The 22,117-nt window shown below is 33.6% G+C and overlaps 1 protein-coding gene across 1 annotated transcript in view; it reads left to right on the top strand.

Moving 5' to 3' along the window:
- The window catches only part of LOC147077731 (uncharacterized), a 332,063-nt gene that overhangs the window by 65,532 nt on the left and 244,414 nt on the right, over positions 1–22,117 (top strand). The window contains exon 2 of the mRNA XM_085960707.1: positions 6,128–6,204. The gene's annotated coding sequence lies outside the window, so the exon portion shown is untranslated. The remainder of the gene's footprint in view (positions 1–6,127; positions 6,205–22,117) is intronic.

Genomic DNA, 22,117 nt, shown 5'->3' on the forward strand with positions numbered 1-22,117 from the left:
TCGAAAACAGATGTTTGCGACGAATACTGGGTGTGCGGTGGTATGACTTTAGGAGCAACGAGGAGATAAGAGAACGTACCAAGCAGCCTCTCATCACGCTGAAAGTGAAGAGGCGACGTTGGACCTGGCTCGGCCACGTGCTGCGGATACCAGAAGAGAACTTTAACCTGGCTTGCCTGTTCTTCAAGCCGACCGGATTCCGGCGTCCTGGAAGGCCGCTAAATACAATCTACAGAGTGTATACGGCGGAGCTACGGGATGCTGGTTTGACCTGGAACGAAGCAAGAAGACTGGCGAGCGACAGGGATTCTTGGAGGCGCCGCGTGGTGTCCATATGCTCCAGTTAAGGGGCGGATATGGGCAAAGAAAGAAGAAGAAAGAAGAAGATTCTTCATCATTACCTCATGAATGAGGATCATGACTTGGGTGATTTGGCTGTCGAACAGCCTTCTGAACGGGTTGGCTCCACTCCTCTCGGCATTCTATGACACACAAGACCTGTGGCCATTTGAAGACTCCTGGCACTCATAAATTGATATAAATATATGGGGAACCAATGTTTGCTTTAATTATGACTGTTAAACCATTCGAATTCGATAGCCACTTGTGAATGCGACAGGTCGCAATAACACGTAGGTGAACACCTGTAGTTGTATCTACAGGTCAGATGTTTATCGCTAGATTCAAATTGTGAAGTGTCTGGGTATGAAGAGTACCTGGAAAATGCGATATTCTGCGGTTGACGTGCCGAAAATCTGTAAGTAGTAGGCGTGGTCAATATGGAAGTCAGTGGCACCTGCTACATTTTGTTAACCCCGCTCCATCTCGTGGCCTTAAAAGTCAATAAAAAATAAGATATTTTTCAAAATGGACTTCTTCCAAACAAATTTTCTGTATGCTTGCCTCTTGTTCTAGTTGTTGCCTAGTTCATATCATATAAAATGGTTTGTAAACTTTGTAAACAATTTAAATAAATTCACATGCACAATATTTTATACGAAACTCAACACACGACCACACCTGCAAATATTCCTACCAACTTCAGTTTAGTCATTTTAATTTATGCAAAATTGCGAGCTTTAATAAAAACTACAATCCACAAGACCACGCGTCGCTACCTCCAATGAAACAAATTTTTCTCCCCAACTATGGCCACGCTTACTTGTTTGCCAGTAAGTACGTTAATAATTGTATGTTAGAATATAGAAAAAGATAATTATTTTTTGTGTTTAAACATTTCTAATGTATTTATTTATTTATACAAATGTTTACGCACATAATGTGTCTTGGTTTGGATTGGGTAAGTATTAACAGTCTTTACATTTTTACAACAACATAAATTCATCGTAATTTTACGAAAACTCAACGTAAGTAATAAGTAGGTATTTCAATTGACATAATATTATCTGTCATTGGAAAGGGTAGGTACATATTCTTCTTCTTTAATTAAATATCTCAGATAACCCGATCACGAGAAATAATCTCATTCTGGATTAAAAAAATATTTTCTTAAGGCTTTACGTTTTGTATTATTCATGTCGCTAAACCCCCGCTAAGAGATGACTCCGTCTCTTTTATTACTTGCCAGCCTTCGCCCCCATCCCCCATATCCTCTTTTCGTCTTTCATTGGTTTTCCCAATTCGTCCTTCTTTCCCCTTTCTATCAAATTCTTCGGAATGTCTTTTTCTCTTTTGACGATATTCGGTTTGCTTTGTATGCCGGGATTATTTTTGTGGAGATATTTTGTTATAAAATATTAATTTTGACGAATAGCTTTTGAAACATCAATGACGTCTCTTACTATGAAGGGTTTTTACTATACGTATTAATCATACAATATAAAAGTATCATTCAATACATACCAAACACTAAACAGAGCAGACATTAAAATATTTATATATAAACGTTCTACATAGTCATGTATACTTATTATTTTTGTTATCTAAGTTATGTCTTTTGGAATCTTCAGGCTTCATGTATCTTTACCTCCGGTATTTACAATATTTATTTAGTTTAAAAAAACTTGAACCTTATTGGTACCTAGTACCTACTATAGATATATATTAAAGCTAAGAAAATCTTTTTTCATTTTATGAATAAGTAGGTACCTAATATGTACACAGTAGGTATTGTTGTATTCAATGAATTACTATATAATACAAAGATTCTGAATCGGTGTTTAACGAGCAATTGGCAGGTATGTTGCGAACTCGGATTCGTATTAGACGGCATTTTGTTTTGGCCCTTAAAACCGATCACACGGTTTTTTTCGGAAGGAATGATAAATAAAACGTTCTTGGTTTCCTTCTAGACCATGGTTTCCCAAACTATGGGTCGCGACCCACCAGTGGGTCGCGAGCGAATATTGAGTGGGCCCTCGCCACTGTATACATGAATTTAAAAAAATAGGAAGTGATAAATTTGATATTTCATTCAGCTATTTATAATTCCTAAAAATTGAAATAAACTTAAGTTACGGTAAATATTGTGATAAAATAATAATAATTTGAATTGCCAATGCACTACAGATGGCAGCTGGAAAAAGCTTATGTTGTGGAAAAGTTGTATTGAGAATGGCAAGTATGATTGTTTTGAAACACTTGAAACTTTTATTATTGAAAACCAAGTGCAGCCTAAGATGAACGTACTGTCTGAAATTTCCAGCCATTTATCACTGTTAATAAATAACTTTGACGACTATTTTGGGGAAGAGATGAAAAAGTTTGATTCGTTGCGTTGGATTTGTAACCCATTTCAAGACGACTTACCAACTAGTATGTCAACAAAATCAAGTGAAGAACTCATTGATTTATCAGAAGATACGCCACTGCAAAATAGTTTCAATCGTAAACAGTTAACTAAATTCTGGCTCTCAGTTGCTGATAATTATCCTTGCCTGTTCGATGAAGCTATGAAAGTCCTTCTCCTCTTTACTACCTCATATCTATGTGAGGTCGGATTTTCGGCTATGGTTAACATTAAAACTAAATACCGAAATAAATTGGATATATCAAACTCACTTCGATTAAAAGTAACTAAAGTTGAAGTTGATGCTAAAACTGTAATGAAAAAAAATAAGAAACAAATACATCCTTCCCATTGAAATAACTTAAAACCTTGCCGGTGTAGGTATTTAAGTAATATTTTTTTTTATTTAAGTTGTGTTTCTTATTTCAACAGTCTTTCATTCATATTGTTACAAATGTTCATTCAATTATTACAAATAAGACAGCATTAAGTAGTTCCACGACTCGCCACTAGAGAATCTGAGCATAACCAATATTTATGCCCTCTTTTCTCTAAGACAGCTAAGAGGTGGGTCCCAAGATTGGAATTTTTTGTTAGATGGGTCGGAGCCCAGTCAACTTTGGGAACCACTGTTCTAGACGTATTTTTTTCTGGGAAGAAAATCTCCCGGAATGAAAAAATTAATTGGATTTTGGACAGACTTTTTTTTAGAATAAAATCAGGAAAATGTTTGTCTTGATTTAGGTTGCTAGGTATATTATGTTTGTAAGTTTTCTTCAATCTGCTGCGAAAATTTTATAGTTAAAATTATAAGTTTCTGGGAACACTGCACTAATGGAATCAGCACATTATGGAGAATAAACGATCCTGCTCATATACGTCTTGTTCTGTTGAACATAAATTTCATTCTTTGATAAACAGTGATTGAAAAATGAACTAAATCCAAATTGTGCTACTTTGCCAGGATGTCTGCAAATTAGTTGACAAAAAAGACTTTACTTATCGAGATTTTATATCTGAATGTTGTCCTGGTAGTAATCGATGCTTGTAATTCAAACGGTAGGCACTATTCTCTTTATTATAATAGTAGTCCATTATATTTTAAAACTTAGTTTATATGCCACCTGCCAAATTATGTAATTATGTACTTAACTGATATATAATTCCAGCTTGCAAATTTGATCTAGCCTTCGCTATTTTTCATTCACTTGGAAGACCGGCTTGTTATTATTAATCTCTAATATATCTAACTAATAATGTTTTTTTTTCTCATGAGAACTGTAAGTCGATAACAATAATTATGTTGTCTTAATTTCGTAATATAATATCGTACCGATAAAAAATGAAATTTTTACTAGCTGCAGCCTTCAGATATATTTTTTTTGCGAAATTCATTGAATCATGTTGGCAGTCTTCCGCATCCCAACAAAAAACTTGCATTGAATAACAATCCCGAGTTTTCGGCTATTGAACTCCAATTTGTTTTGCATATTGTGTGATTGTATCTTTATCGCGATATCACTGTTGCAAACTTTTCGTAATATTGTTTCTATTTCCGTAAATAATTGCAGAAATAATACATACTTAATTGGGGAGCTGGATGGAAGTTTATGATTGATTTAATATCTCTGATTGATCATTTTGATTTATAGTGTAGCATCTGTGTACATACAATACAACTAATGATCTCTGTTGATGATGAAGTACGTACTTATTATATTAAAAATAATGAGTAGTCGATATCAAACCTTTGAATCAAGCAGTTCACAAATAGTCTCTCAATTGAATAATCGTTCGTCGCATACTATATTAGTCCGTAATGGACATTACATTATTAATATAATAAATCCATACTATCATGTAGGATATATTTTTTTAAGAATTATTAATAACCATGTCCTTCCTTTTTCGTAAAAGGTGGTTGTTAGTAATTTTGAACAATCACAAACACCCAGGCGTTGAGAAAAACACATAAATATTGTTTCCTCACCGGGTCGAACCCAGAATTCTCGGGTGGAAAGCCAGCGCCTTACGCACTGCACCACGAGAGCCGCTTATCATGTAATATTAAAATATATATGAAACAATAAACAACCATAAAAAACAGTTCTGTCTTTATTAATCATAATCAATTACGTATCCATATAAAAAAACAAACTTAGTAGTAGGACGTCATACCATATTAAAATAACGAACCATCATCGGTATCAAAGTGATGCTTGTCCGCGGAGGAAAAAATATCTGATTCGGTATCGGTACCTATTGCATAAAAGAATCGATACCAAAATTTCAACTCATAATTGATCAGCGCATCTATTCCATACACATCCTATCGGCGGCTGTTGGGGTAGTTTATCATATTTATGTATTGAGGTATTATAATTATTGTTATAATAAACTGTCAAAACTGTCTATCTCGCTCTAAAAGTTAACAGTCAAGAGCACTTTTTAATAGTTTAGATGTTTAACTTATTGTAAAAATCAACTGCCTCAATACATAAATATGTAAAATGTAAAACTACCCTCGAAGCAGCCTTGTGTATATAATAGATACTCAGATGCATAAAATATTGATGTTATGTAAATCTAACTAATAAACGACGAAAGCCATGCATGGATCTGTATCAACACGGAAAGACAGATGCGAAAATCTAAAATAAAAGTAAATGCCTAATATATTTTTTTAAAATTGTAAATCGATATACAATGGTAAAAGTATTAAACCTGCGTAAAATATTTTTTGTTTCTATAATATCGGTTTTATGTTACTATTATTTGCAATAATCCTGCGGAAATCAGGACGTTTGAGTATTTTCGGTTCCATTATCAGCTCCATTAATAAATTGAGTAAAACTGAATGAATATTTGAAATCCGCTTCACAAAACCTTTCGATACACCATTGGGTCTATTCTATGCTTATCGACCGCTAAAGTGATAAAGTGAAAAATATTATCAAACTTAGGGTAGGTTTGTATCAAAATATTAGCACTTATTGTAACAATTACACGAAGCCGGTTTTTATTGTTGCAATAAGTGCTATATTTTAACAGCACCTATCTTGCTGCTGTTAAAATATCGCACTTATTGCAACAATAAAAACCGGCTTCGTGTAATTGTTACAATAAGTGCTAATATTTTGATACAAACCTACCCTAAGTTTGATAATATTTTTCACTTTATCACTTTAGCGGTCGATAAGCATAGAATAGACCCACATATTGCTATATTGGTGTGGCAATACGTTTTCCCATTTACGCTAAGCGTTCCGAAATTACGCCCGTCTCGCTCAGCGGTGAGCCGATTACTCGGTGCCAATCGGTGATTGTATCTATGAAATTTTCAATCATAACCTAATACATATCTTCCTTTCGTTTCAGGTCTCGAGATGGTGTCCACAGAGAGAAGATGGCGATAGAAAAGGCTATAGAAGGATTTATCTTCAGGTGTTTGCCAGGTAAAAAAATCTTTCACATTTTGTCTTTTAAGTCATCATCAACGTTGTGAAATACTCTGTATAATATTATATCAGCTTCTGCAAGCTGATTATATCTCTTTCGGTTCTGTGAGTTCCTTTCAGTGTTGCCAACTGTCGTTGACAAACACGTGCCAGACGGGGTACGAAAAAAACTATTTGGCAGGGAAAAAACGCTAGATTTTGTCAAAATAAAATTGCCAGTAAATTTATTTATTCTACCAAGAAAGAAGTCCAATACCTTTCCTTTCGCATATCGAAAAAGTGCAAAAATCGAATAAATGTTCATACTATAAAAACCACACATTTTAACAGAAATATTGTATTTCAAAATTGACAACAAATGCCGATATTATGTCAACGGTGTTCACGTTTCGGTTCATGTCATTTCGATAATCATCAAACTGATATCACATGCCTAAGCATACATTAAATCACATATATAATAATTATGATACCTTTTCACTATAAGGCCATGAATGCTCATATTGTTTCAAGTGTTTAATTATGTTGTTTTATTTCTCTCGCTACTAACATAGGTACCGACCGACATGCATTAAGTAGGTATCTGATAGTCAGAAATTTCATGCGCATGAAAATAAATAAACCAAATATCTAGCGTATTTTCAGCACTTTTAAAGCTGTTGGAGGTATCAAAAAATGCTAGTAAAAACGCCACAAGCTAGATACGTTTTTTTGCAAGCTAGCCTCTCGAAAAATGCTAGATCTGGCAACGCTGGTTCCCTTGAACTCTACTTTCACAGAATTTAACCATTTCATATTCTATCTTGTGGCGTCTTGGTCTATCTACCTCTTGGGTATTAGATGATGAATATTAATTTATTTTGAACCACGACCTTCAAATATCATTGAAATGTCGTAATGTAGGAAATATTAGATATTCTGTTACAAATTTTACGCTTTTATAGTTTTCGCCCCCTGCTTGGCCCATTAGTATGGGACGCAGTGTGTGTCGTGTGTAGCCAATATGGTTTTATTTCGCTATTCGGCAGTTAACTTCTTATACGTGTGTGACTTGCACGATTTTTTGGCATAACTCTCCAGTAGCGATAGAGAAATTAAATCTCATTGATATGATAGGTACATTTTTTAGATTTTAAGATCAACAAATTCGTGATATCATTTTCAGATCATATACCTACCTCTTATTAAATTAAATTCTTTCGTACTGGATGTCAGGATGGGTGTTAGGCAACGATTTTTTAAAATTACATTAATTCTTGACATTGAAGTTAATGATCCCACCAAACCACATCCGGTCTTAATCGGGCGTATCACAGGACCCTATGTTTGGACGTGAAGCATCATTTTTTATGACTGAGGATGTCTCAGAAGCTCGCCATGCACTCAAATGTGCTTTGACTGAATTTACATGACTTTAAGTGTTAAGAGTACCCATGAGAGAGATGAGCACGTAGAGGCAATATTAAAAATTGTAGTAAGTAACAAAAGCTAATCTAAAACTGACAAACATTCTAAGTGAAAACTATCGAACTTGTGTTGGTGTCATTATTTTTGGTACTATTAAAAAAATTGCTTTCTTAATGTGGTTATTGCTGAAATAAAATAGATGACTGAGATAGTATTATAATTTACCAAAGCTGCGCGGCGTAGGCGAGTGGGTAGTGGAGGATAAACAAATGCGTAACTTATTCTTTTATCTTTTACGTATAAATAGCATACATTTACTTTTCCATTTCTTTTATTAGTACCTCGACCACAAGGGACTTTCACAGCGTCAAGTTTAATGTATTCCTTATTTTATGACGCACCAGAGACCCTTTTATTACGGAACACCTACGTTAACCGTTTTCAAGGGTAGAGTGGATCCTTAAACTCGCTTTTGGCTAAATATTTACATAGGCGCAAAATTGTTTTTCCAAAACATATTATATCTATTACAATGAGTAAGTACCGACATTTATAAAAAAATATCATTTTGGGAAACAATGATTGGGGTCTGTGTGGAATTAAATTTACACAATTCTGTATTCTTCACTATGTCATGGGAGAAGCAGAAGACCGGGAGGGGTGGAAAGTCTTGGTCGCTCTGAAGATAACTTAATTTCAGAATGGTCCCGATTCAGCAATCAAGGAAAGACCGACAAGTGATTAATTATAGATTTGATATATACCATCTTTATTAATTGATATACCGTTCACCTGGTAGCACTAATGGTTTGGACACAAAGTTTTTATTTAAACATTTTTTGAGTCGTGCATGTTGGAAGCTGTTTCGGGCTATACACCCATCCTCAGAACGTTTCAATTATAAACGTACCGAATGACTAGCGCTGTTTCGATAATTTGAGCAGGGCATAAAAGAGCGGGTGGGGTACCAAGACGAGGTACGGTGATACAACAGGTGCGATTTTAACAAAGCTCGCCTATTTTCTGTGCAGAGCATATTGATGGTTAAGCGGATCATCCATATAATCCAAAGAATTTGGAATATAAACAGGAGTCATATTCGTTATTTCTCTTATGGCATTTAAAATTGTTTCGCAAGCGTAGGTATGAAGCAAGGCTAAGTTGGTAAACTCCACAAATATTAAAATCACTCAGATGCCAATTCGATTTTATTGCTCATTGTGATTACTTACTCGAAGTTTTAAACGGTTTTAAACCAACTTTATATGATTTTTCAACTAAACAATAATGCCGAAGTGTGGTATTATTTTGGCTGCTTATCTACTCATCGTATTTTTTCTATACATTGTGCAAATAAATGCCATAGCAGAAGTGTGAAGTTCTCTGCGAATGAACTTGCAAGTTACTTGTAGCTAACTTAATCAGTGGACCAGCGGTATTTATTTTGCTTCAATTTCACACATTTAGCCTGCATCTCTAAAAAAGAAGGTTTTTTCAACATCTTTGATATAACCAAAGTTGAGTGTTTAAATAAATGTATAATAATTTTGATACGATGTTCCGACCAAAACTCAACGTTCGCTGTTTTGTCTGAATTCTTGAGAGAAGATTTCTCGATCAAAAACTCTTTACCGGGCGTATGATAACAACTTAACATAACAATGACGAAAACGCTGTCATAAAATAGTTTTCAAATATCTACTTTTTGATTTGTTCCCATTTGCTCAACTCCCTCTCAATGAATTGTGGTGTATGTGCCAATTTTTAGTTACGGATGTCACACTCACATCCATATAACTTGGTATCGACTCGAACGAGGTCCTTCTAAATTCCAAATAGAGACATTTTTATTGGTAAAATATATCAATACTTTTTGACATCCCTACCTTACCTTTAGTGAGATCGGATACACTCACTTCCTCCTATTATTTCTGTCCTGCCCATTTTAAGTTGCTGACAAACCTACTAAGTGTAGTCACTCCTTTGTATTGTTTGACTAATTAATTGCATGTAATTAATTCCGATTCATACTCAAGACAACTTTAATCAAGTTTCGTTATATTTTTGTATATTTCAAACAAAAAACCACATAATTATTTTGCTTTTATTATAAAATGTAATGTAATATAATATTATATAATTATTATTATTTCTTTTATTCAATAGTGAATACATGTGAGGTTTTAAGAATGCTAGATTATTTATTATAGAAAAAACACAATTTTGAAAAACCTCAGAAACATACGTACCTACACTCGGTCCAACTTTTTTCTAGATTTTTTTCCCAATATGTATATTTCTAAGGTTTAAAAAAATGTGTTTTTTTATATGTAATATACAATCTAACCTTTTAAAACCGCATGTACCTATCAGTGTCGAGGGGTGGAGAAGAGAGAGGGCTGAACATAAATAGTGTACACTAAACTTTGTCAGTCATACTTATTTGATTTCATTGAACTAAGTATACAATTTGCATATGGTGCTGGTTAGTTTTTAAAAGTCAATCAAACCCTTAGTTTAGGTATGCTAACGGCGATCCGACTAAAATATGTAGGTATGGTTTAAGGGCATAATTTTAGATACGAGAGTGGGTCAATAAGTCCTTAGAAAAGCCGACAGGTGGCGCGACTAGTACTGTAAGCGGTTTGTTTTCATGCAGCGGCACTACCGATTCAGTATGCTGCGAAGTTTCAATCAGATTGGTCGGGTTGTTGTGTGTTTCTTGTACATTTAAAAAAAAAATTTGCTTGTGGAAAATGGAAAATGGAGAAAATTGAGTTTAGAGCTGTTATTAAACATTTTAATATAAAAGGGTTAACAGCAAAGGAAATAAAAAATGAGTTGGATTTAGTTCACGGCATATCTGCTCCTTCACTTGCAACTATTTATAACTGGTTAAATGAATTTAAACGTGGTCGTACATCAACAAAGGATGAACCACGCTCAGGACGTCCTGTAGAGGTGACTACACCAGAAATGATCAATAAAATCCACGATATGGTGTTAAGTGACCGAAGATTAAAGTTGAGTGAGATAATTGAGGTTACAGGGATCTCAAAAGGTAGCGTCATTTCTATTTTACATGACAAATTGGGCATGAAAAATATTTCTGCAAGATGGGTGCCGCGTTTGCTCACAGTCGACAATAAACGCAATAGGTTGGTGGCCTCTAAAGCCCTGTTGTCGCTCATGCAACGCAATCCGGATGAATTTTTTCGTCGCTTTGTGACTGTAGATGAAACATGGATACACCACTATACTCCCGAGACGAAAGAACAGTTAAAGCAGTGGATTGCGAAGGCAAACCATGTCCAAAGAAGGCGAAAACCGTAAAATCAGCTGGTAAGGTTATGGCTACTGTATTTTGGGATGCACGTGAAATTATTTTCGTTGACTATTTGGAAAAAGGAAAAACAATAACAGGGGATTATTATGCATCTTTATTGGACCAGCTAAAAAACAAAATTGAAGAAAAACGGCCTCATTTAAACAGGAAAAAAATCCTCTTTCATCAGGACAATGCCCGTGTTCACACATGTTTACGATCAATGGCTAAAATTGAAGAATTGAAGTTCGAATTGGTCGACCACCCACCGTATTCGCCAGATTTAGCCCCCAGTGACTTTTTCCTTTTCCCAAACTTAAAAAAATGGCTAAGTGGACAACGTTTTTTTTCAAATGAAGAAGTCATCGATCGGACAAATGCTTATTTTGAGGACCTTCCGAAAACTTATTTTTCTGACGGTTTAAAAAAAATTGAGAAACGTCTTACCAAGTGTATTGACCTCCAAGAAGATTATGTTGAGAAATAAAAAAAAAATACAAAAATAAAAACTGTTTTAATGCTTTTTTCTAAGGAATTATTGACCCACCCTCGTATTTTATAGATAAACAAATATTTTTTGACTACTACGGCTTAAACGGTAGATACATGTTCAAACACGCGCGTTAACATGATCTTATACCCTACTTCATTTATCGTTTGTCAACTTATGGCTACGGCCGTATGTTGTAGCTTAACCACTGGGAAATGCCAATAGAAATGGCGTATTTCAAAAACATACTGAGTACCTTATTCTTAGGTCAATAATTATTATAAAACAATCATTATTCGTAGGATGTTTATCACATTTGAATGGTCAAAGACATAGATTATAATCAGTATCTTTAGAATTATCTTCAAATGTGTTAATCGTGCCCATTTTTTGAATAATAAAATGCCTAATTCTTGTCAAATTTGGGATCACAGAGATTATAACATATAATTTTTTATCTTAAATATTTCACTATATAATGTTAACATTAATTTTACTAATGGTTTTATAAATGCGTTTAAAAATTAATAAATCTAAAAAATCTTAACACCACTGCACATGGATGTAATGAAATATGACTATATTCTAAAACATTAGATCGAGACGTTTAAAAGAATACTATTTTATGTAATAAAAATACTTTATGCAGTCAACAAATGTTTAAAATAAATATAAAGGATAATAAGGCTTCAAAGTTATGTAAATAGATTATCTACAACGTTTAAGGAAAGTCCAGGATCATGCTCTGAAAATACAATACAATCCATTTTGACCTACGCCGCGTATGTGGGCCCTTCACTGATGACTTATTTGGTTACTTACTTCCATGTAATACTTATTTTATTAATTACATGGTAATTTCAATGCAGCCTCGAAATATTAGTAACAATATAAAAGCTCCACCTGAAGCAGATGCTTTCTTCAACATACTTACTTGTTTTCAGATAATATCTCCACTATTATATTATAATTGACATTTGTCACCTATTATGATTTTTCAGAATCGTTTAATTTATTGGTCACTCAACTCACTTAACTTAGCTAAATGACAGTGTCAATCTAAGTTTCGGCCTTTGTGTCACTATTTAAGTCAAATATTAGTGCCAATTATTATAACAGGCGTTGTTAAATAGGTACCTATATCATTTTGGTATAAGTGGTCAAATACTCATCTTGTTAGTATCTAGTTAAATATAGTAAGCGGCGACGTATTCAGCGGATTTGTATACTTACTAGGATCGGTGTTATTTGATTGTGTGTATAAACTACACAACATATTGTTATACTAATATCGTCACCTTAATACTACTGCTAGATAACTTGATTTTCACTGTTTTTGAGTTAGTTATTGAATATGATTATACATTTCCTTATCTACAAAATGATAAAACCTAGCTAACTAAGTCAGAAGTTAATGGGAACTGTATTAATTTTGTGTTTGAAAATATTAGATAACTTTAAAAGCATAAATTCATTAAATAAATAAAATAATATATCCACAATATTTTTTCATACAATTGAACATTATTTGATTGTTCCCATTTAGACAAGCACAATTTTCCATTTTTATTTTAAATAATAATTTTAGCCTAGATTTATGATAATCAAGTAAAGTTTAAATTTCATTTTCCCAATAATGACCAAATCAGAGTTACGATATCTAGTTGTAGTATTGAGGTGACGATATATAAATGTGAAAACCGGTCGCCATGGATTAAGATTTTGAAGCCGGTTTCGGTTTATTAATTTATGACTTAAATTTTTTATAAGATTATGAGGTCATAAAACGCAAGAAACACAAAAGGCGGTGATTATTACCAATGTTGAATGCGCGTTTTGCTCTTTTATGTGACAAAATTTCTATGGCCGTGGTGTAAAACCACATAAGTCAAAAAATTCAATTTTTCGGTTTTTACTGATTCTATAAGTCAAAGTAAAGTGATTCTGCACACTTGTGTATAAACACATAAGTAAATTTTTAATAACAATCCTTTAACACGTGTTGTAAGTTACCCGATATTTGTCGACATTCGAGTTATAAAATCTTGTTTCAGTCTCACCCAGAAGACAATCCAGTTTTTTGTGTTCCGTGGTATAAGTAAACCTTTATAATTTAATTGTGTGAATAAAACCTTCTCGTATATATATATATATATGGAGCAAGTAAATCAAAAATGGACTCCGTGTCTACTGATTAAGTTAGCCACAAGTGACTTGTCATTGCAGATTCATTCAAAGAGAACTTCACACTCGTACAATGAGATTTTTTGCAAATTGGTGGAAAGTAGGGATTCCAATCCCGGGATCCCGGGATCCCGAGCTATTTTCGATACCTATGAATCCCGGGATTGATAAACATAACCCCGGGATTTCGGGATTGATTTTTTCTATCCATTTTTATGTAAAATAAAATAAAAGCGAAAATATAACAAAAAAAATACTTTTAATAAAAAATAACTGCATTAGAAATAAACTGAGTTTGAATGAAGTTTGATTTATACCCATGTGTAGGTTGCCGATTCATTTTATTTTTTCACATAAATTATTAAAAATTGATAGATTGGAAAAAAACAATCCTTCGCACTATTAACAAAGTTATTTCACCATGATATCATACGTTTTACGGCAGTTTCATATTTGGCTGACTAATTAGATTTATGAAGCGGAAAGGCCATAAGTACGCCATGATTATTTGCTATACTATTTTAAATCTCGCTAATCCATTCATTAAGTCTTTACTATCAGTAACAGCAATCTCCTATTAAATTCACATTATTATTTATATTACAATATTATTTACTCCGTTAAACTTGTGTATTTCCAAGATTGAACGTATACAATATTAACAATAAATGTCTTAAATAGTATAAATTATACTCGATTTATTTTTGACCGATTTAATCAATGTTATTTGTAAATATATTTTTTTTATATAAACAATGGAAAAAATGCCAATCCCGGGATTGTCAAATTGTAATCCCGAAATCCTGGGATCAGAATTTCGGCTCGGGATTGGATTCCCTAGTGGAAAGGTAGTCATTTAGTATGAGTAGTTAAACTGCTAGAAATGCATCATTTTGGCATTATTATTTAATTGAAATATCCTGTAAAATCGGTTTTAACCGCACGCGAGTAAGTAAATAGGATAAACACAAATAAACATAAATACAAAGTATTTTTTTTATACCGGTAGTAAGTATAGTACTTAGTCTTCAAAATCGACCAGTTTTCCCACCTCTAGTAGTTACGTACAGACTGTGTTTATATTTTAGTCATCCATCGGGTCTATGAATCAGTTCGCAGCCTTATAATAAAAAATATTTAGATTTTCATTAAATCCGCATGTAAAGAATATTTAATTAACGGTTATTATAATCTGAAATGTTTCAAAATGACTCGGTTTTGCCAGTTCTGATTCAAATCATTATTTGACTCGTGACTCGTGACCTTTGTAATGGAAGCGGGGTCAACTTTTGTTAGTTGGCGGGTCATTGTCGAGATCGCTCTGCCCTAAGGGGCGTCATCATTTATTTAGTCGGAAGGAGGCCGGTTCAGATTTAATTATTCAATAGCCGGGATAATTGAGTTACGTGCCGCTCATTGTGTTCAATGTCCTTCAAATGGATACATTGCCGCCGGAATTTCGGCCTTTATCATTATTACTCACTGCCACTCAAGAGACGTCCGTAATGATCCAGTCAGTCGTAGATGATGATTCGATTTGACTCCCGGTTAGTGATTCGATTCATTTAAATCCTACAAAGGAAAGAGTTAATGAGATCGTTTCGCTTGTCGCAATCGTCGATATCGATCTGTTTAGAGATGCTGGATAGTGAGTAGACTCTTGTCACTATTGCAGGGGTTACCATCCTTTTCTATGCCCCGCACGTAATCGTTTGATTAGTGTTTGTATTCCTTACAAATGTAGCACATATTTCATTAAATATATTTAATACATACTTAATTAATTATGTCACAACCCTAACAAACATAGCCCGCAGACGAACGCATAAGATGACTGAAAGGTCGCCCTAAGGTACGTAGCGAAGGACTAGGAACCGAAAAGGGTGGAGGTTTTAAGTGAAGTGGTGATAAAGTATTGTTTTGAATAACTTCTAATCTGTGGCGCTACAATCTTTTGGGTATCGGCCTCCTTTCAAATCGACACTATCTGTACATTTTGTACCAGGTTAACCTGCCTTCCTTCAATTTGATGGACTGCACCATGTGTTCGCTCCTTTACAAAGCATACAGCACATTGCTGTATCTATATCTCCAACCTGTCAGTGTGTCATTGTTGGATCCGAAGATACCGCACAGCATGCTCCGCTCAAACAAGCCCGGTACTCTTTTCATGTCTTTGGTCACGCACCAAGTTTCTGAGTCATACCTGACAACTGGTTTAATTAGCGTTTTGTACAAGATGCATTTCAAGTGTCGTTTTTAATGTCTTGGAACGTAGCAACTTCATCAGACCAAAGTGACATTTTTGTTGCGTAGTACAATTCTTTTCATATTTTCAATTTATATGCTATTCCAACTGTTAAATGCAGGATCTCAGTTTAAACCACATGCTTTACCTACATACCTACTAATTCTGCGGGTGAAAAAAGTCGAAGAAATTATGTAGTGCTTGTCCTCGTGACGAGGAGTGTCAACCAGCGGACTATTGTATTTAAAATTTAAATCAATACTGAATGCGTATGTACTTCCTCGATGTTCGCAAAATTATATTATGATGCGATGGTTTAATTTCAACTTTAAAGCACGCTCTCTGATCCAGTTGCAAGTATGCAAGTAAAGAAAATAATGGCTAACTTGAAAGTCTGGAATGTCCTTTTATGCACTGACAAAAAGAATTAGTTCACACAGAACTAATGAGTCTTTTGTTATCAAAAATCCCTCTTTGAAGCACCTCCTGAAATACCATATCGCACCCCAGGTTGGCAACATCATGATTGTTGTAGTAGCTATGATTCGCTTAGGAATTCAGCACTCAGGCAACACAAGGCTTCAAATGAGATTATTTTAGACGTGACGAAAACTTGGTTTTTAGCAAAATTGTGCAGACCTAAAGAAATCTTTGAAATTAATTCAAAAAACTTTTTCTTTTGATATTTTTTCCTGTGACCCTAATTCTATTACATTTCATTATATACAAATACTTGTCCTGTGTCGTCAGAAAAGAGATTACTTTAAAATTTAATACAATGGATTCGAAAGGGTTGTACGAATGAATAAATCGAAATTTTTGAAATTAAAACCAATAATTTTTTTTAACTATGACATACATAATAAAACAGTATAGGTATCGTAAAACGTAAACAGGTATGACAATGACTATGATGTAACATATTATTGATTTGTTTTCAGAGTATTTATAAGAGCATTATATTCTAATATATATTTCATAGTAATAACAACAACGATATCCTGAGCTTAATAAATAGGCCAAGTGATTCATAAAATATCTTCAATCAGACACCTACTTAACTGCAGAGCATCCCCAGGAATATCCGATTGGATAGTATATACTATGTAATAATATTATTATTATTATAGATATTTATAGTGTAATTTAATGGTAATGTTTACTCTATTTTACTTGCACTCTGCAATAGCACAGTCCGTACTACTTCATCGGCCGTCCGCCAAGATTCAATTAGTTACAAAATTCTACATAGACAATATATAGCAAATAGTAACCGAATCCCCACAACTAAAAGTCACCGCACGCCACTGCTACCTTCATATTACGATTATTATCGTAAACCTTTTTTACATACAATTCGTAATAAAAAAACATGTCACTAAATGACGTGAAGGAATATGTTTTGTACGGTTAATTTTGGCATAATTTCTTATTAGGTAAACAAACGTTATATCTTTTCCACAAATCCCGGAATTGAAAAAAATACTAAACCTGCATTTAAAAATTCTGTACTTAACTTAATGTAACTACTTAATTTCCCTATCGTTAACATAATTGAATTGTATTTTTTTTTACTTGAACGTGCATCAATCGATTTTTAATTCGATTGAAAGCTGACAAGCATTGTCAGGAACGCTTCATTAAATGAGCGACGTTGCAATTTTCCGGCAGGTAATTGTAATACTTTTAATTCAATTGTACATATATTTTAATGCAGGTGTTTTAAATTACTAGCTTGGGGGCAGTATCGAAAAACTTTTATCGCAAACTTGTGCTAGTGTCTGTCATTTGTGAATAATATTAAAACGTTATTATGGATAATTTCTCAAATTTTGCAATGTATATGTTTTATTAAATGTCGGCGCCATATACAGTTAGATTACCTATCTGCTTAGCTGTTGAATGAAGAAAAACGGAATAGATAGGTACCTATCTACTTAAAACAAAAATGTAAAACTATATAAATACATTTAGCGAAATTTAAGTTTACTTAACTAAATTTGTTCTGTTAACTATGTCCTTGTTTTTTCGTACAAGTTGGTTGTTAGTAATTTGAACAATCACAAACACCCAGGCTTTGAGAAAAACACATAAATATCGTGTCCTGACCGGGAATCGAACCCAGAACTCTCGGGTGGAAGGCAAGCGCGTTACGCACTGCACCACGAGAGCCGTCTGTACCTACATATCCTTTATATTTTTATATCATTGATATTGTTATAATCTCACAGATAATAATAAAATTATAGTAAAACTAGCTTTAATGTGAAATTTAACGTAAATGCACTGTACAAAAATTAAAATTGTCTTGTATGAACAAAATATCATTTGAAATACTGACATATCGGCAAACGTACCTACATGCCAACACTGTCAGGCTGAGTTGTTTTTGTTAATTTGGGATCGTTCTATTTGAATAGCATTCTTCAGGAATACCACTTGTATTGGAGACATTGGAGGACCAATTTTTGATAAATTATGCGATGTGTGTCATGAATGTTCATATAAAATTGGAATACCATTATTACCTACCTAATAATTTCATACAATCGATAGACAGCTTGTTCGATTAACAACAGACTATGTGATATTATATTGTGGTTACCGCGGGGATTTAAAACATATGACATTCTTCTTTTTTTTTTCGACCATGTCCGATCCTAAAGGATCATATGGGCCTCCACAGAGTAGAGGTTTGTATTATTGTTTTTTACGAGAAATGGATGTCAGCCACTTATAGGTCAACTCAACCTATTATAGGTCCATGCCCTGACTCACACACAAATTGAAAAACAATATGTGTACTTTTTTTCAACGAACATTCTGTTATTGAACATATTACTTAATTTAAAAACCCCTCAGGGAAATATATTAACTACTAGAAAAAAATCATTTTGAAAAAAATATGACGCCCACCGGGACTCGAACCCGGATTCACTTGATTCACGCCAATGTGCTCTACCAATATAAATTAACGCAATTTGTGAAGCGCTTCAAAAAAGTAAAAACTGCTAGTTTATTTCATCCCAATTAGATACGACTCACATAACTTAGTTCAATCTGCACAATTTTGCAGTTTGGAATGATGTATTTAGTATATTTAAATTTTCGCCAAAATTAGATGCTCGTGCATTTAGAGTTGGGTATTTCCCGAGAAAATCTCAATCTCGAAGAGATTCGGGATTTCTAGAAAAGAATTTTCGAGAATTCTCGAGAAATCGTGAAATTAAAAAAAAAGACCTGTAAAAATTCTAAAATCAGTGTAAAAACAGACATTCCAAAAATATGATTTTTTTTATTTATGTAAGAAGACAAATAAAATAGAAGTAGGAAAACAAAAATAATTCATTACTTATTAAAATAGAATTTCAAAAAACACAGACTGTCAATCGCTGCGTCTGACAATCGCGTACGCTTTTGAGACACGAAATTCCCTGATGTTGCATAAATTGCGCTCATTTTGAGTCGACGTTGGCTTAATTGTGTTAAATGCCCCGATCAGTCCTTGAACGTTTTGTGTTTTCTGTCCACTTTTTTTTATATAGATAATCGCTTTTTTTTCAATTAATATTTGATAATAAAGAAATCCCGAGAAAAGATTCTCAAGATCCGGGATTTTCCGAAATGTTAAAAATTTCATCTCACGAGATTCGGGATGGAAAATCTCGAAAAATTCTCGAGAGTTCCCGAAACCCAACTCTACGTGCATTGAAGGAACTCTACGGGTTTAATTTTTTTTAATTTGGTTTATTGGATGTTATTTCTACTATTAGGTAACTAAGTTGTTTTAGCCAATAATTATTAACAAAGATCTGACAATTCTGATTTCGGTAGGTACCTAGTTAGGGATGTAAATAAGAAATTTACTACATATAATATATTGAATTTTCTCTCGACGCCTTTGTATTTGTGAGCTTAATGACGTCAAAATTTGTGTTAGCCTTTTTCTGTCTATATTACAGATTAGCATACTATATTTTCTGAAAGTTGTGAGTTAAATATAATATGTGCACATCTTTATCAAATATTATCTCGAAAACTGACAACACTCACCGCTTTCAAAGCTACTTAAAAAATGTCAAGAACCAAAATTCTGCCGAGAGGAAATTGCGCCTTATATTATTCTCAAACGATGTCTTTATAGTTCGCGAAATATTAAATTTTCACTCCAATATCGCACGCTAGCCCGTTTCTAAGAATTTTCGGGAAAGTCAAGTCAATAGAGTTGGTTTACGGCAGTGATGTACAAACCGCGGCCCAAAATAACAAGTACTTCACCAAATTTTTCATTGAATACGACAAAATTCTAATTTGCTATATACTAAGTGCCATCGTGCAAATACATATGTACGTAATGCAGAGTGGAGAGTGATTGGAATAGCGGATATGTAACTATACATTTAAAATAATAAAATGTTTGTGTGGTCTAGTATAATATATCATCATTTTTCAAACATTAGTCACTGCGGCCCGTGAAAAATAGGTTTTACCACTGTTTAAGGGTAGCCAAAATAAAATATTAACCTAGATCACGAAAAAAACAACTGTTGAATACGTGAATATTTTGCAATACGATACAGGTACCTATCTACTAATATGACACCCCTCTCTGTAAATCATTAATCTCTCTGTAATCTCTGTAAATAATCGGCACTACACTAAGGAACAACATACTACATAAATAAATGATTGATGAACATTGAATATATTCATAAACTGTGATACATTCATTTAGGGCAGAGTTTCTCAAATATTTTAACTATTATAATTATTGTACCTACATACATATCATAAGAACACAGAACAGATTAATATATATAAATTCATGTAAAAGCCATCGCCGTGGACTAATCTTTTGAAGCAGGGCGTGAATATTGGGTGGTCAGGCCGTAAAACCCAAATATAACAAAGCGTGCTGACGGCAGTCAATATTGGATGTACGTTACATTTACGTGACAAAATTTAATGTATATTATTTATATTATCATACAGACGTAATTATTGAAAATAACATATTCTAACACGTGCTTAAGTTTATCCCAATTTTTCCACACCCAGTAAGGTAAGCCAGTCCCCATTAATTTTGTGTTTCCTGCATAAGACCTATGCCTATAATATGTTTACTTTTATTTACTTCAGTGTTAATAATAAAATTATGACTAGTTGATGTGATACATTTTTTTTGTTTCAATGAACACAATTTTTTTATATTCGGGTCGATATTTGAAAGTGCAACCAGAAGTTTTTGGCCAAGACCTTTTAAGAACGATCGCTTGTCATTTTTAATTAACGCTAGAGTTGAAAATTTTTGTTCACATGTCACGTGTTCACAGTAGTATATTGCTAGAACGTTGTCTGAAATCCAAAGATATTTTTTCTTAACCGAAATCCAGAAAACATCCAATCGAACTTCGGCGAAGTGAAGTTTTCGGTTACTGAGCATTGTTGTATATAATATAATCATATGTAACTGACCCCCTTAAATATTTTATCGTAGCATAATAAAAAAAAATAGACTCCGGTGAATTTATTTATTTTCAATGTGAGTTTATTTTTCAATACTATGGATTCTTATAAAAGAGTTTCCCCAGATGAGATCCAAAATTGAAACTGACGAGACAGTGAAACTATTTTATCACTCAAAATGTTTTCAAGTTTAGATAACCATGAAATGTTTGTTAATCGAAATCTATTATCCAAAAATTATGAAAACAACATTATTCCCGCTGTTCGAACATTTAAGACGGTACTACAGTGAAACGGCAAATAATTTTCAACTATAGGTGCGACGAAATTTTGGACTCGCTGGCAATCGGAGAGCGAACGTCGAGCTGTGAACACGTCAATTTGTTTCGTGATGGCGACGGGGGTATTAATTCTTAAATCGTGTAAAGATGACTAAAAACGTTACCCATTTACTTGAAAAAGAAAACATGTCAATGAATATATTATTATTGCTACTAATTGAACAATAAACAGAATATTAAATGGACGCATGTTGGATTTATATGACAAATTATATTTCGTTCGGCACGCGTCATTTGCACAATCCGCGCATCGCCTAGCCACGATCTTTTTAGACCAAGCCTCAACTGAGGTTATTTACAAGATTATCTTACTTCGTGATGTCGCTTCACTTTTGAATGCAAGAGCGTCATTATCCGTGTTTTCACACATACTTTGAAATTATCGTTACTCTGTTCGCCGTCTTTTAATAAAATTAACAATGTCGACAGCTTCGTCGAGCACAGTTTTA

This window comes from Rhyacophila brunnea, unplaced genomic scaffold (assembly GCF_057557595.1).
Source record: "Rhyacophila brunnea isolate RB1 unplaced genomic scaffold, BYU_Rbru_1.0 scaffold_12, whole genome shotgun sequence".
NCBI classification, from domain to species: domain Eukaryota; kingdom Metazoa; phylum Arthropoda; class Insecta; order Trichoptera; family Rhyacophilidae; genus Rhyacophila; species Rhyacophila brunnea.